Source organism: Cebus imitator, unplaced genomic scaffold (genome assembly GCF_001604975.1).
Source record: "Cebus imitator isolate Cc_AM_T3 unplaced genomic scaffold, Cebus_imitator-1.0 Scaffold94, whole genome shotgun sequence".
Classification (NCBI taxonomy): domain Eukaryota; kingdom Metazoa; phylum Chordata; class Mammalia; order Primates; family Cebidae; genus Cebus; species Cebus imitator.
The window spans coordinates 5985580-6000510 of NW_016107409.1; positions in this window are offsets into that span (position 1 = coordinate 5985580).

Genomic DNA, 14931 nt, shown 5'->3' on the forward strand with positions numbered 1-14931 from the left:
ACAGATCGAGACTCTGTCTAAAAAAAAAAAAAAAAAAAAAAAAAAAAAAAAAAAAAAAAAAAAAAAAAAAAAAAAAAAAAAAAAAAAGAAGCACTTGGCATGGGCTATACAAATGCCTACTGAGACCAGGCAGGAAACGTGAAGTGAGAGGGAATCCAGGAATAAGAAAAGTGGCAGTAACATCACAAGGAAAAATGGCAGCCAACACTAGGAGACGTTATCCAGCTGGTGGACTATGGAAATGGGGGTCCAGGCCCATCTGAAGGCAGCAGCTGCTACTCAATTTCAACCAAACTGTTGTTTTTTGGGAATATAGACCCAGTGTTGCCAGTTCTGATTTCATTTTTAAGGAAGAACCAGAAATCCAGATCTTTAAAACACAATCCTAATTTTTAAATTCTGGCAACAAATTCACACTGAGTTTATACATATGTACACATGTGTGCACACCCACTGGGTGGGACAAGCAATATGTGTCTGTTGTCTGGAAAGAACCTGCGGGCATCTAGTTTGAAACCTTAGCTCTAAGATGTTTTTAGAATCATGTATAAGTCTGGAAAAGAGCTAGGTATTAACCTCTGTTTGTTTAATCTTGTCACTCACACTTGCAGATATGTGTTAAGAATGTATTGAGAACCACTGAGGAATGCCAAGAAGTGCAATTTACAGGGAGGTTATGTTGGCTCAATGTTGGGAGAGATTTATTGAGAATCAGAGATGCTGAAAATAGGATACAGAAATCACTATATACCTATTAGAATGGCCACAATCCAGAACCCTGACAACACCAAAAGATGGTGAGGATGTAGTGCAACAGGAATTTTCATTCATTTCTGGTGGGAATGCAAAATGGTACAGCCACTTTGGAAGACAGTTTGGTGTCTTTTTTTCTTTTTAACAAACCTAAATATACTCTTACTATAAGATCCAGCTATCACACTCTTTGGTATTTACCCAAAGAAATTAAGAAGTCATGTTCACACAAAAACTTGTAGACAGATGTTTATAGCAGCTTTATTTGTAATTGCCAAAACTTGAAAGCAACCAAGATGTCCTCTAATAGGTAAATGAATAAACTGTGGTACATCCAGACAATGGAATACTATTCCATGCTAAAAAGAAATGAGCTGTCAAGCCATGAAAAGACATAGAAAAAACTAAAATGCGCATTACCAGGTGAAAAGAACTAATCTGAAAAGGCTACGTACTGTATGATACCAACGGTGACATTCTGAAAAAGATGGAAGTATGGAGACTGAAAAATCAGTGGTTGGCCAGGCGCAGTGGCTCACTCCTATAATCCCAGCATTTTGGGAGGCCAAGGCAGGTGGATCGCCTGAGGTCAGAAGTTCGAGACCAGCCTGGCCAACGTGGCAAAGCCCTGCCTCTACTAAAAATACAAAAAAAAAAAAAAAAAAATTAGCCAGGCATGGTGGTGGAAGCCTATGATCCCAGCTGAGGGATCACAGGAGGCAGGAGAATCACTTGAACCTGGGAAGCAGAGATTGCGGTAAGCCGAGATCACGCCATTGCTCTCCAGCCTGGGTAACAAGAGTGAACTCCATCTCAAAAATCAATCAATCAATCAATCAGTGGTTGCCAGGAGTTGTGGGAGAAGAATAAATAAACAGAGGATGGAGGATTTTTAGGGGAGTGAAAATACTCTGTGTGATACAATAGTGATGCATGTTATTATACCTTTATCCATCACATAGAATGTTTAACACCAAGAGTGAATGCTAATAGAAACTGTGGACTTTGGGTGATAATGTGCCAATGCATGTTCATCAGTTATAGCAAGTGTATCACTCTGGTGGGAAGGTCGATAGTAGGGGCAGCTACTACACGTGTGTGTGTGCAGGGGGTATATGGCAAATCTCTCTACCTTCCTCTCCATTTTGCTGTGAATCTAAAACTCCTCTAAATAATTGAAAAATAAGATGGAGACAAATCGATCAAATATGATACATAAATCTTGAAAAGATCTTATATCTGGGGGAAGAAAGAAACAAGAAAATAAATTCTTTCCAGGGCAATTGTGGAAATTTAAATAGAGGCTGTATATTAGATGGTATTATTTAATTAATATTAATTTCTTGGGTGTATGTGATAATAGTGCTGTAATTATACAGGAGAATGACTTTATTCATAGGAGATGCATGCTGAATTATTTGAGTGGAGTGTCAGAATGCATACAACTTAGTTTTAATGGTCTAGCTTAAAAAATGTGTGTGTGTGTGTGTGTGTGTGTGTGTGTGCGCGCGCGCGCGTGTGTGTATGTTGAGAGGGAGAAAAAGAGAAGCCAAATGTTAATAGAAAGAGTGGCTGGCCTAGGCGAAGAGTATCCACTGTGCTGATACCCTTTCACCTTTTGTATAGAAATATAATTTTTATTTTTATTTATTCATTTTAAAAATTTAATCAAGAGGTTTTGCTATGTTGCTCAGGCTGTCTCAAACTCCTGGGCTCAAAGAATCCTCCTGTCTTGGCTCCCAAAGGGCTGGGATTACATACAGGCATGAGCCACCATGCCCAGCCTGGAATTTTTACTTTTAATCTAAGCAAAAGGCTGGGTGAGTTGGCTCACGCCTATAATCCCAGCACTTTGGGAGGCTGAGGAGGGCGAATCACGTGAGTCAGGAGTTCAAGACCAGTCCAGCCAACATATTGTGAAACCCCGCGTCTACTAAAAAATACAAAAATTAGCTGGGCATGATGGTGCATGCCTGTAGTCCTAGCTACTTGAGAAGCTGAGGCAGTAGAATCGCTTGAACCTGGGAGGTAAAGGTTGTAGGTAGCCAAGATTGCACCACTGCACTCCAGCCTGGGTGAGAGAGCAAGCCTCCATCTCTCAAAAAAAAACAAAAAAAGCCTGGGCAAGGTGACTCATGCCTGTAATCCTAGCAATCTGGGAGTCTGAGGCAGGCAGATCACTTGAGGTCAGGAGTTTGAGATCAGCCTGGCCAACATGGGGAAACCCCATCTCTATTAAAAATACAAAAATTAGCCAGACATGGTGGTACACGCCTACAATTCCAGCTAATCAGGAGGTTGGGACCGAAGAATCGCTTGAACCTGGGAGGTGGAGGTTGTGGTGAGTCGAGATTGTGCCACTGTACTACACCCTGGGCGACAGAGAGAGACTCTGTCACACACACACACAAAAAGGTTTCAGATGAGGTAAGCTGTAAGCTTCCTGCCATGGGAATCATACAAGCTGATTTAGTCAACGGACTTCCGTTTAGAGTGTTGATGCAATGGCTAACTAGCTGGACCTTGATAGATGACTCTAAAGTCTCTTATTAAGGGTCTAGTAAGGGAAGGACCCAAAGAGGCACATCTGGAAGGCTTTGATTGCTCAATTCAGCAAGCCATCCATTTTAGTTTCCTTACTTAAATGAGGTAATTAACCGAAGCGAACCAGCTCAGTTCTAGACTTATGATAGGTGTGCATCTAATGCTATTTTCCTTTTCTTTTTTTTTACTTAACCTATGGTCACTACTAAAGTATTAACATCTTACTGAAAACATATTAGGAATAAATGTCAGCATGGGGGGATGTTTTTTCAATTTCTGTCCAATTAAAACCTATTCTAGTGAGTCATAATATCTAAATCCAGGAAATAACCACATTATTAACCCTTAAAGAAATTATTTGAGGTTGGGCGCAGTGGCTCGCGCCTATAATCCTGACCCTTTGGGAGGCCGAGGCGGGCAGATCACCTGAGGTCAGGAGTTTGAGACCAGCCTGGCCAATATGATGAAACCCTGTCTCTACTAAAAATAAAAAAATTAGTTGGATATGGTGGTGTGCGCCTGTATTCCCAGCTACTTGGGAGGCTGAGGCAGGAGAATCACTTGAACACAGGAGGTGGAGGTGGCAGTGAGCTGAGATTGTGCCACTGCACTCCAGCCTGGGCAACAGAGCGAGACTCCATCTTAAAAAAAAAAAGAAGTGATTTGAAGTTCTTACTTCAAGGATACTCTTGTCCTCAGATCCTGCTTAGGGACAAATGAAAAGTATGCTACCTTAAAAGTTTCAGAGCAATCAGATGGCACACAGAGAGATACCAGAACAAAACGCAACACTTCATACAGACACGCGGACATCTTTAAGAAGTCATGGCTATAACCTAGAATTCCCGGTGTAGTCTCCTCTGTGCTGATGCTGAAGGGCTCCTCTCTGGTAAGCCTCCCTCCCTGAGGACACCCTGCCCACGGTGGCATCAGTAACTACAGCACTCTGTGGAGCCCATTCTCACAGAGTGTCTGCTGTCCCCACTGGCATCTCCAAATGAGCACGTCTAGAGTCTGTCCTCATAGCGTATTTAATTGACCTTCTAAACGTTTTCTGGGACTCTAGAGCACTATTCTCAACTTGTCCTCATTGGAAGCTGTTCCAGTTTTCATTGCCTCCCTAGAAACCACTCTGTCGCTTGGTTTCCTAAATGCATCTCCTTGGGACATGGCTTTACTCTCTAGAGGTCCACAGTCAGTGGGGCACGCCGTCTCGAAGCCCTGCCTTAGAGGCAGGTCAGCTGGAGCACTTGTAGGAGCTGGGTGAGAGTGCAGGCAGAGGCCCATATGACACTTGTTTAAGTGCATAAATGTTTTATGCACTTAAGCAAGCTTATGAGCTGTTAAACATACTATGTTCTATCCTCCTTTCTTGGCAAATATACCTTCTGTTGATGCCCTCCAGGCAAAGACTGCCAGGAACATACTTGGAGTGAACAAAGTTGGGTGGATTGACTCATTGCACTGAGGGATCACGCCCCACAGGGACGCATGGAGCTTGTCAATCACGTGTAAAAGGGTGCTGTTGGTGCATTTGGGTTCATGATGGGAGACTTGCGGTGAGGTTCTAAGAAGCACAACTTTGCTCTGAATTAAATGGATGCCGTTAGAAAGTGGGGGCAGTTGAGTGAGTAGGTATCTTAACAAAGCAAGTTTACAAAGCAGGGCTGATGCCGTGATTGGTAAAGGAGTAGTGGTCACTTGCACTAGCCATGAAAAAGGGATGTGGTCATTGTGGTTTGGATAATGTTCTTGTTTTAGTCTGTGCTCAGATATGATTACAGACTGGTCTTGTTTTCATCTTGCTCCATCCTAGTCACAGAGTGGCCTTGTCTGATGCTGGTGTTTTGTGTAATTGTTTGGGTTCAACTGGAGAACACCAGGACCCATCAGAGTGCTGGAGCCAGCTCCTGGTGACACTGGTCTGGGTAATGGTGCCATGTTGCTTTTCTCTTTCTCCTTTCATAATGATAAGGAGGGCCAGGTTTGAATTGAGAAGTCTCGAGCTCCTCAATGTTCTGAGCCAGGACATGGCAGTGGAGGGGACCCATCTCCACACCCCTTCTCCTCCCACTCTTGGCTGGCTCCTTCCTGCCCTGAATTTGTCTTGCACTGTGAAAGGCTGAACACTCACGAGCATGCACAACCCATTTCACACATCCAAGTTGACCCCTCGCCACCACTTGGTGCAAGAGGTCCAACCCTGCTAGCAGTGATGTGCATCCTTGGGAGGGTGATCTCTGGAGAGAGGTGCCCACAGGCCTGGTAAGGGCTCGGGCTGCTTGGGCAGGCAATTCCAGGGCCCTGGGTACCCGGAACATCATCTAGGAGTTGATTCCAGGTGGATCATGCCTTTGGTTCAACAGATTTCTCCCCTCATGGGGAAGGGCATGGCCAGAAGAAGGCTACAGGGGGTTCCTCTCTGGTGTGGGCCCACAGACCTCTTGCCTAGGTCTAAGATGATCTGTCTATAATTGTTGACTCCCTGCCTTGGCCCATTCATTTTATTGATCTCCTGAGTCTGGCAGGACCTCTACTCCTGGTCTCTTCTAGCTTGCTCAGTTCTGTTGTCACTCAAGCCGTGGTATGATGACAGGCACTCAGCACACGTGTATGCACACGCACACACACTCTCACACAAACAAAAGAGGTGAATCCAGGTTGACAGTAAAACCTGTTCCATATTTAATGCCATTTCTATTCCCTCAATTTTTTTTTTTTTAATAGAGATGAGGTCTTGCTCTGTTGCCCAGGCTGGCCTCCAACTCTCGGGCTCAAGGGATCCTCCCACGTCAGCCGCCCAAGTAGCTGGGACTACAGGCGTGTACCCTGCACCTAACTCCATCAGCTTTTTTAAAGGAAACATAACAGTACACAAAAACTGACTTAAAATTAATGTTTGTATAAATGGTCTAACTCTGTAGGAGTAAAAATAGGTTCCTAATGGGCGTCTATTTGCAAAAATGCAGTAATTGATGAAATGAGCCACATTTCCCGAGAGGCTGTACTCCCTTCTATAATTCTATCTTCCTTAAAGATGTTTTGGTTTCTAGATTAGAAACAAGGTTAACGTTTCCAGAATGAATATTCAGAATGTATTTTAGTTCTTACCTAAGAATATTTGGTGTTCTTCTCTTGATTCTTACTTATCAAAAGAGGAGAAGTCTCTATTATTTTAGAAGGTAAAGAATGTGACCTCTCGTTTTTGTACTCAAAGAATACTCCTTTAGATAACAATAACCTCCAGTGATGACACTTTAGGATGTTGGAGACAAACGTTTTTAAAGTGAGGCAGTGAGGGGTTGTTGGTGTAAATGTTGATCTATAGCTGACCCCATGAAAAAGGGCATCCTGAATTTTATGTTTCTCACCCAGGAAAAAAAGGCTATTTTTATATCCCTTACATTTATGCAAAATGATATTTGTCCCTTCTCTCTGGTACTAATATTTCAAACATTTTCACCTTGCTGTTGGTCACTACTTAGTGAAGTTTCTGAGCGCTATACGCGTGTATTACCTTCTTGAATCGTCCATCTGTTCTTCCTCTCATTCCATGAGTATGATCAACGAAGGGGGTAGGTTTGGAGTCAGATTTTTTTTTTGTTGAATCTCAGCTCTATAATTTAGAGTTCCTGCACCTCAGTTTCACACCTTAAAACTGGGAAAATAGGCCTGGCATGGTGGCTCACGCCTGTAATCCCAGCACTTTGGGAGGCTAAGGCTGGTGGATCACCTGAGGTCAGGAGTTTGAGACTAGCCTGGCCAACATGGTGGAACCCTGTCTCTACTAAATACAAAAAATTAGCCTGGTGTGGTGGCGCAGGCCTGTAATCCCAGCTACTCGGGAGGCAGAGGTGGCAGTGAGCTGAGACTGAGCCACTGCCCTCCAGCCTGGGCAACAGAGCAAGACTCTGTCTCAAAAAAAAAAAAAAAAAAAATGGGGGAAATAACAGCAGTTACTTCATAGGGTTGTAAGGATTAAATGGAAAGCTCATTTAACCTGGAACATAGTAAGCATTTACTTACTTGCTGACATACACTAAGCATTCAGTAAATGTATGTGTTGATTTCTTTTTTCAACAGTATTTAATGAATATCCACTACTGATGAGGCACTATGCTAGATGCAGAGGACATAGTAGTGAACAAGATGTGTTTTCTATTCTCTGGGGACTTACAGTCGGCAGATGGAGACAGGCAAGGAAATAGTAGGGCATAATGTGATCAGGTTTGAGATGCCATGGGAGTGCCCCCTCTCTGGTTGAGAAGTCAGGTAAAGCCTTTCCAGGGCCGATGTCTCCATGACTCCTAAAGGGTGACTAAGAATCAGTGAGGTAATGTGGGGTCTGATGAGGCATTCCCAGCAGCAGGAACAACGGCACGTGCAAAGTCCCAGAGGCAAGAACGATCACGGACGCTGTAATCCTACCATCTAACCTCCTCAAATCCTTGATGCAATAAGAAAGAATGAAAACAAATCGAACAACTTCCCCTCTCCCCCACATCGTTTGTTCTTTTTGAGTTCTTCTCTGTTTCTCAGAAGTTCCAGGTGGAATCCAGAATGATTGCCCTTGTGTAGGGAGCCACTGTGAAGCTGCTTCTGCTTCTGCATGGACGTCTTCAGATCTTGCTTGGCTTCCCTCTCCCCTTACATGTCCTCAGCTTTTACGTCTTGTTATCGCTCCCCGTCCCTGGGCTTTTTCATCCCAGAGAATGTTTGTTTTAGCTTATTTTACCCCTTTAGACTTCATTTGCTGTTTTTAAGGTTAACTTTCTTCCCATTCTATAAAGTTTTAGAATGTTTCCCCCACTGTTTCCTGTTGTTCTTAGTGTCTTCAACTGATGGTCACTCTTAAGTTTTTTACGTGTTTATTTCATTCCTTTGTCTTATTAGTAGTGAAGACTGAATTTGTTTAATCTCCAAAATGGTCTTTGGAATATAGAATCTTCTTTCACACTGATCGTCATCCTTGATATACAATGCTGTTACTAGAACTTAGCCCATTCTGAGGATGCTCTTGGCCAAGATAATCGAAATTGGCATTACAATAAAAATGTCACATGCTTTTGAATGACATGCCTTGCTGAAGCCAAAATAAATAATTTCTACTGGCTATTTCAATGGAGTCTAAGATACTTGGGCACTCACTCAAAAGTCAACCGTCAAAATTTGCTCAGAGGTATTAGTAACTGGCTCAAAATTGAATATCTTAGATATCTCAGAAACGCATCACTTTTTTTTTTTTTGAGACAGAGTCTCACTCTGTCGCCCAGGCTGAGTTCAGTGGTGTGATCTTGGCTCACTGTAACCTCTGCCTCCTGGATTCAAGTGATTCTCCTGCCTTAGCCTCCGGAGTAGCTGTAGAAGGGCTAATGCAATTACAGGCATGTACCACCATGCCCAGCTAATTTTAAAAAAATATTTTTAGTAGAGATGGGGTTTTGCTATGTTGGCCAGGCCAGATGTGAACCACTGAGCCTAGCATAAGAAAATTATCACTCTTAATTCTGATTATGATACCCTCACCCACCACCTTTTCAAATGATAATAGCAGAAATTAATAGATTTTGCACTTGCTTTGCTGAGTGAATGCAAACAGTAGCTCAGTTAGTCCTTATAAAACCCCTACCAGGTAAATACTCTAATTTTCCTCTTTGTGCAGATGAGATTTCAAGAGTTTAATGTTCTGCCCAGTTTCATTAATATGTGACATAATATGTGACATAACTGGGGTCGAGCCCTTTTCAGAAATCTGTACTTGATATTACTTTGCTCTGTGGCCAGATGACCTTGAAACCATAAAGGAGCAAATGAAAGGAAATTGGACGTGTTGATTAGCAGTCGGGTGGGCCAGTGCAAATTCTAATGGTGCAGAATTTGTGTCCCTACCTGAATTTTGTAATCAAGTGCCCTGTACATCTAGTTAACTAGACTAGAATATAGCTCAGTCTTCACCACTGATTTTCAGCACCTCTAGGTCTGTTGTTAACTTTTTCTTAAGTGTGCTTATAGCATGGTGTTAGGATTTTGCTTTTTGTTTTCGTTTTTGAAACAAGGTCTCGGTCTGTTGCCCAGGGTGGAGTGCAGTGGCGCCATCATGGATCCCTGCAGGCTTGACCTCACCAGGCTCAGATGATCCTCGCACTGCAGCCTCCCAAGTAGCTGAGACTACAGGCATGTGCCACCATGCGCAGCTAATTTTCGGTTTTTTTGGTAGAGATAGGGTTTTACCATGCTGCCCAGGCTTGTCTCGAACGCCTGGGCTCAAACGATGCACTTGCCTTGGCCTCCCAAAGTGCTGGGATTACAGGCAGGAGCCACCATGCCTGGCCCTGTGCTGTGATTTTTAAAAGGCATCTTCCTTATCTTTTAAGAGATTCATATTGAAATGTTATATCTGGGATAGGCTTCATAATAATTCATTTGGTAGAAGAGGGGGAATGGGTAGCGCTAAAGGACGTAAGATAGGCTATGATTGTTAGGTGGATAGATGGAGTTCATTATACTATTCTCTATATGTCTGTGTATATTTGACACTTAACATAATAAAAAACAAAAAAGCTTTGAGCTATGTAGCTCACTCCCTGTAGGGATGCCTTCTCCCCAACTCCCCTGGTTGATATTTTGTTGTCATTTTTAACAGTTCTGTAAGTGTGTCCAGTCACTTAAGGGCAGCACTCATTCAGGCGTTCTCCTTGTGGATTCTTTTTTTCACTTCTCTGTGATAAGACTTTCTAAAAGCTTGGTTATTATGATGCATATTTTCCTTTATCTTCCCCCATCTGGCGTTTTGTTAAAGCAGCACTTGACTGCTAACCCAGGTTTTTCCTCCTGGGCCTTTTCTCATCCATTCTCTAACACATTTTTCTCCTGACAATGAGATTTTGTGCAGTTAATTATAACATGACATTGGTGCTTTTCCCCTAAATGAATCCTTTCCCAGAAGTACGGCAGTGTTCCAAATTTTAGGAGAATGTTGATTCTTTTTTATTATTATGAAACTTGAATTGCTCTCTGATGCATCTTTCCTATGAGAGACACATCCTTATTAAAACAGAATTCAGGTTTGAATGATGGTTCACCCATTTATTTGTACATTCATTTATTTGTTTGTCAGATGTAATCCCAGCACTTTGGGAGGCTGAGGTGGCCAGTGGATTGCTTGAGCCCAGGAGTTCGAGACCAGCCTGGGCAACATGGTGAAACCTGATCTCTACAAAATAAATAAATAAATAAATAATTAGCTGGGTGGGGCTCAGCTACTTGGGAGGCTGAGGTCGGAGGATGGTTTGAGGCTGGGAGGCAGAAGTTGCAGTGAGCCAAGATGGTATCATTGCACTCCAGCCTGGGCATCAGAGCTAGATCCTGTCTCAAACAAACAAACAAAAATCTGTTATGCTGAAACTGAATTTGGAGCCATAGCTAACATTAGATGAATTCCATTCTGTAGGGATAATAAAGTTCATGTTTCTTTTTACATGGTATGACTAAAAAGTATGATAAGAGGTGGATTCATTTGTTCATTCACTCAATAAATATTTATTGAGAGTCTAGTGTGTGGCAGATACTTTCCCAAGCTTTAGTGATATTTTGTTGAACAGATGAAATTCCTGACTTCTTGGAGCTTATATTCTAGTGGAGGAGACAGATAACCAAAATAAACAGGTTTACACAGTGAGTCAGAAAGTCATAAGTGGGCAGAAAACAAAGCAGAGAAGAGGAAAAGGAAGCAAGGGCTGTGATGTTGGAAAGGGCAGTGCTGTGGACTGAACGTTGCTGTCCCCCCAGATTCATATGTTGAAAACCTAATCCCCAATGTTGATGGTACTAAGGTGTGGAGCCTTTGGGAGGTGATTGGATCAAGAGGGTAGATTCCTCATGAATGGAATTAGCACCTCATAAAAGAGGTTCCAGAGAGCCAGGTAGCCCTTTCCACCATGTGGGGACACAGCTACAAAGCACCGTCTAAGAACCAGAAAGCAAGTCCTTCCCAGACACCAGCTCTGCTAGTGCCTTGATCTTGGACTTCCCAGCCTCCAGGATTGTGATAAGCAAACGTCTGTGGTTTAGAAACCACCCTGTCTATGGTGTTTTGTTATAGCAGCTTGGAGGGGCTAAAACAGGCATCCAGGAAATACCTCCCTTTAAGTGGCTTTTGAGTGAAGAACTAAAAGAGTGAGGGCGCTGGCCTGGGTGACTTGGGAGCAGAGCAGTCCAGGTAAAGCCTGGCACAGGAGCAGCAAGGAGGCTGGTCCGGTGGGGCTGGGGCAGTGATGGGAGGGAGAGAGGCAGGAGGTAGGGCCGAGGGGCCAGAGCCCAGGGCCTTGCAGGCAGAGAAGGCCAGGTTCTTCCTCTGAGTGAAATGGGAAAGAAAACTTACACTTGAAAAAATCACTCCGGCTGCTGTGTTGAGACCGTAGGAGAACAAGGGTGATGGAGACCAGTCAGGACTCCAAACAGTAATTCAGCTGAGGCAGGATGCTGGCAGACAGATGGTGGGATGTGGCTGGATTCTGGACATATTTTGGAAGTACAGCTGATATTGGTGCAAAAGTAGGTTGGTGCAAAAGTAATTGCTGTTTTTGCATTGTTGAAATTTGCCTTTTGACTCTGGAATACATTCTTAAATAAATGTGGTTATGTTACACATCATTTTAACGCACATTTCTCACTTTATGATTTTTTGCTAATGATTTATTACTGTAGGTTATTTTATATTTATTTCAGACTACAGAAATGATGTTAGACAAAAAGCAAATTTAAGTGAATTTGTTATTAGAGTTCAAAATGGGTCATAAAGCAGTGGAGACAACTCCCAACATCAACAATGCGTTTGACCCAGGAAGTGCTAACGAATGCACGGTTTAGTGGTGGTTCAAGGAAGTTTTGCAAAGGAGACGAGAGCCTTGAAGATGCGGAGTCTTGCGGCTAGCCATCAGAAGTTGATGATGATCAACGGAGAGCAATCATGGAAGCTGATCGTCTTACGACTACACAAGAAGTTGCCAAAGAACGTAACATTGACCATTCTGTGGTCATTCAGCATTTGAAACAAATTGGAAAGGTGAGAAAGCTTGATAAGTGGGTGCTTCATGGGCTGAGCAAAAATTTTAAAAATCATCATTTGAAGTGTTGTGTTCTCTTATTTTGCACAACAACGAATCTTTCTGCATCCAATTATGATGTGTGACGAAAAGTGGATTTTATACAACAACCGACAACTGGCAATGAACAGCTCAGTGGCTGGACCGAGAAGAAGCTCCAAGGCACTTCCCAAAGCCAAACTTGCACCAAATGAAAGGTCATGGTCACTGTTTGGTGGTCTGCTGTCGGTCTGGCCCACTACAGCTTTCTGAATCCTGGGAAATCGTTACATCTGAGAAGTGTGCTAGCAAATCATGAGATGCACAGAAAATGGCAGCACCTGCAGCCAGCACTGGTCAACAAAAAGCGCCCACTTCCCCACCACGACACCTGACTGCAGGCTGCACAACCAAGGCTTCCAAAGTTGAACAAATCAGGCTCCAAATTTTTGCCTCATCCGCCATATTCACCTGACCTGTTGCCAATCGACCACCACTTCTTCAAGCATCTCAACAATGTTTTCCAGGAAAACGCTTCCATAACCAGCAGGATGTAGATAGTGCTTTCCAAAGTTTGTTGAATCCCTAAGCATGGGTTTTTATGCTACAAGAATAAACATTTCTCGTTGGCAAAAATGTGTTGATTATCCAAGTTCCTGTTTTGATGAATAAAAATTCGTTTGAGCCTAGTTATCATGATTTAAAATTCATGGTCCAAAAACCGCAGTTACTTTTGTACAAACCAATATTTGTTGCTGGGTTGGATGTGGGGAGTGAGTGAGAGAGGAGTCAGGGATGACAGCAAAATATTTGTTCTGAGCAGTTGGAAGCTGGAGTCATTATCAGTTGTGGTGGGAAGACTGCGGAGTGGTAGAATTGAGGACGGTCGGAGCCAGGCTTGGGAGTGTTAAATCGGGGAGCATTATCAGACGTTCAAGTGGAGATGTCAAATCAGATCTGTGGTTTGAAATTTAAGAGGGAAAGCTGGACTGGATAAAAATTTGGGAGTCAAAATTTCCATCCGTGGCTTCCTAGACTATTTATAAAGTTAAGTGAAGGCCCCAAGTAAAAATTTCAGAAACATCCTTCGCAGCCTTTGTTAATTGCCAAAAATCTCTTCACTGTTTAGAATTGAAAAAGGATAATATGGTGGGAAGAAAAAAAGTTTGTGATATCACAAGCCTGTTGAAATCCCTGCTCTCCACATGATAACTGGGTGACTTTGAGAGAGTTACTCAACTTCTCTGAGCCTCTTTCTTCTTTAGAAAAATGACAATTAGCTGCACATCGCCAGGGCTGTGTGAGGCTCAAATCTGATCATGGATGAACGGTCCACTTGTACAGAGCTGGGAAGTGCTGGATGATGTTAACTCTTTCTGCTTAAACGGTATTTATAGTAAAGTGCCTCAATGGCTGGGTTATCCCTAGGGTGTTGGGAAATGAATGCTGGGGTGAGGAGAAAGCACCCGGAGAGTGTGGAGGGGTCCAGAACCCACCTCTCACCTCACACATCCCCGCAATGTCATCCGAGGCACCACAATGTATCTGTTAAGTTGAATTCTTGTCCATTTTGTGTAACTTGGCTAATTTAAACTTAAGGAATGTTTCGGCATTTAAATATTTGCAATCATACACAGTTTCTGGGGAAATCCCAAAGGCATTAGCAATTTTGCCTCGAGAGATGGGTCCTAAATATTGATGAGCAGCTTGCTTCAGAAACTGTGGTAGTGCAGAGTCCAGCAGAATGGTTAAAGGATTACAGGCAGGACCCCAGAACCAGAATATTTGATCCCATTAATTCAATAAGGATATCTCTTGATGTAAAAATCTCATATTAATGTAGAAACATGGCACCTTGTTTATTTTTCATGAGCCTGAATTTTAGCAATCTTCAAATCTGGAGTCTCTTTCTAATTTGCTTGATTCCTGACCAAGGGGTCTACACAACTGAAGGGGGGTGGGTGGGCAAGGAGTAGACCCCCAAATCCTCAGAGCAGTTGCCTCTCCGTGGTGGACCTCCTCTCTTGGTAAAACCACAGGAGTCTTGCTACTCGGCCTTCTTCTCGAATTCTTTCTGGAGGTTTGGGAACACCCTGTGCCCCAAGCCTGGGAGAGCTTCTCTCCATCCTGGCTTGAATGGGATCTCCCAGTTGTCCTTCCAGACTCAAGAGCAACCTACACCAGAACCTGCACCAGCCCCCAAGAGGCCTGGAGGAAAGGGTAGGTTTACAATGGCTCATTTTTCTAATAATGCCTCTTGTTTGTCTCTGTGCTTAGAACTCTGTCTGGAGTGAGTTTAGAAGTTTTGCTCCCTGAAACCTGAGGCCAAGGGATCGGCACACCCAGGAGGGGAGGGGGCTCTAGGTTTCCTACAGTCTGTGCACTGGACTTGAAGCCAATTTTTCTTCAATATTAAAGGAAAGGGCGATGCCACAGGGCTAAAGTTAAGCCATGGATTTAAAAAATAAATAAGTGAATTATTATTTTTTAAAACAACATTTCTCCTCGTGATGCTCCTGAGCCATTTGTTCTTGGAAAAGCTCCTAGAACA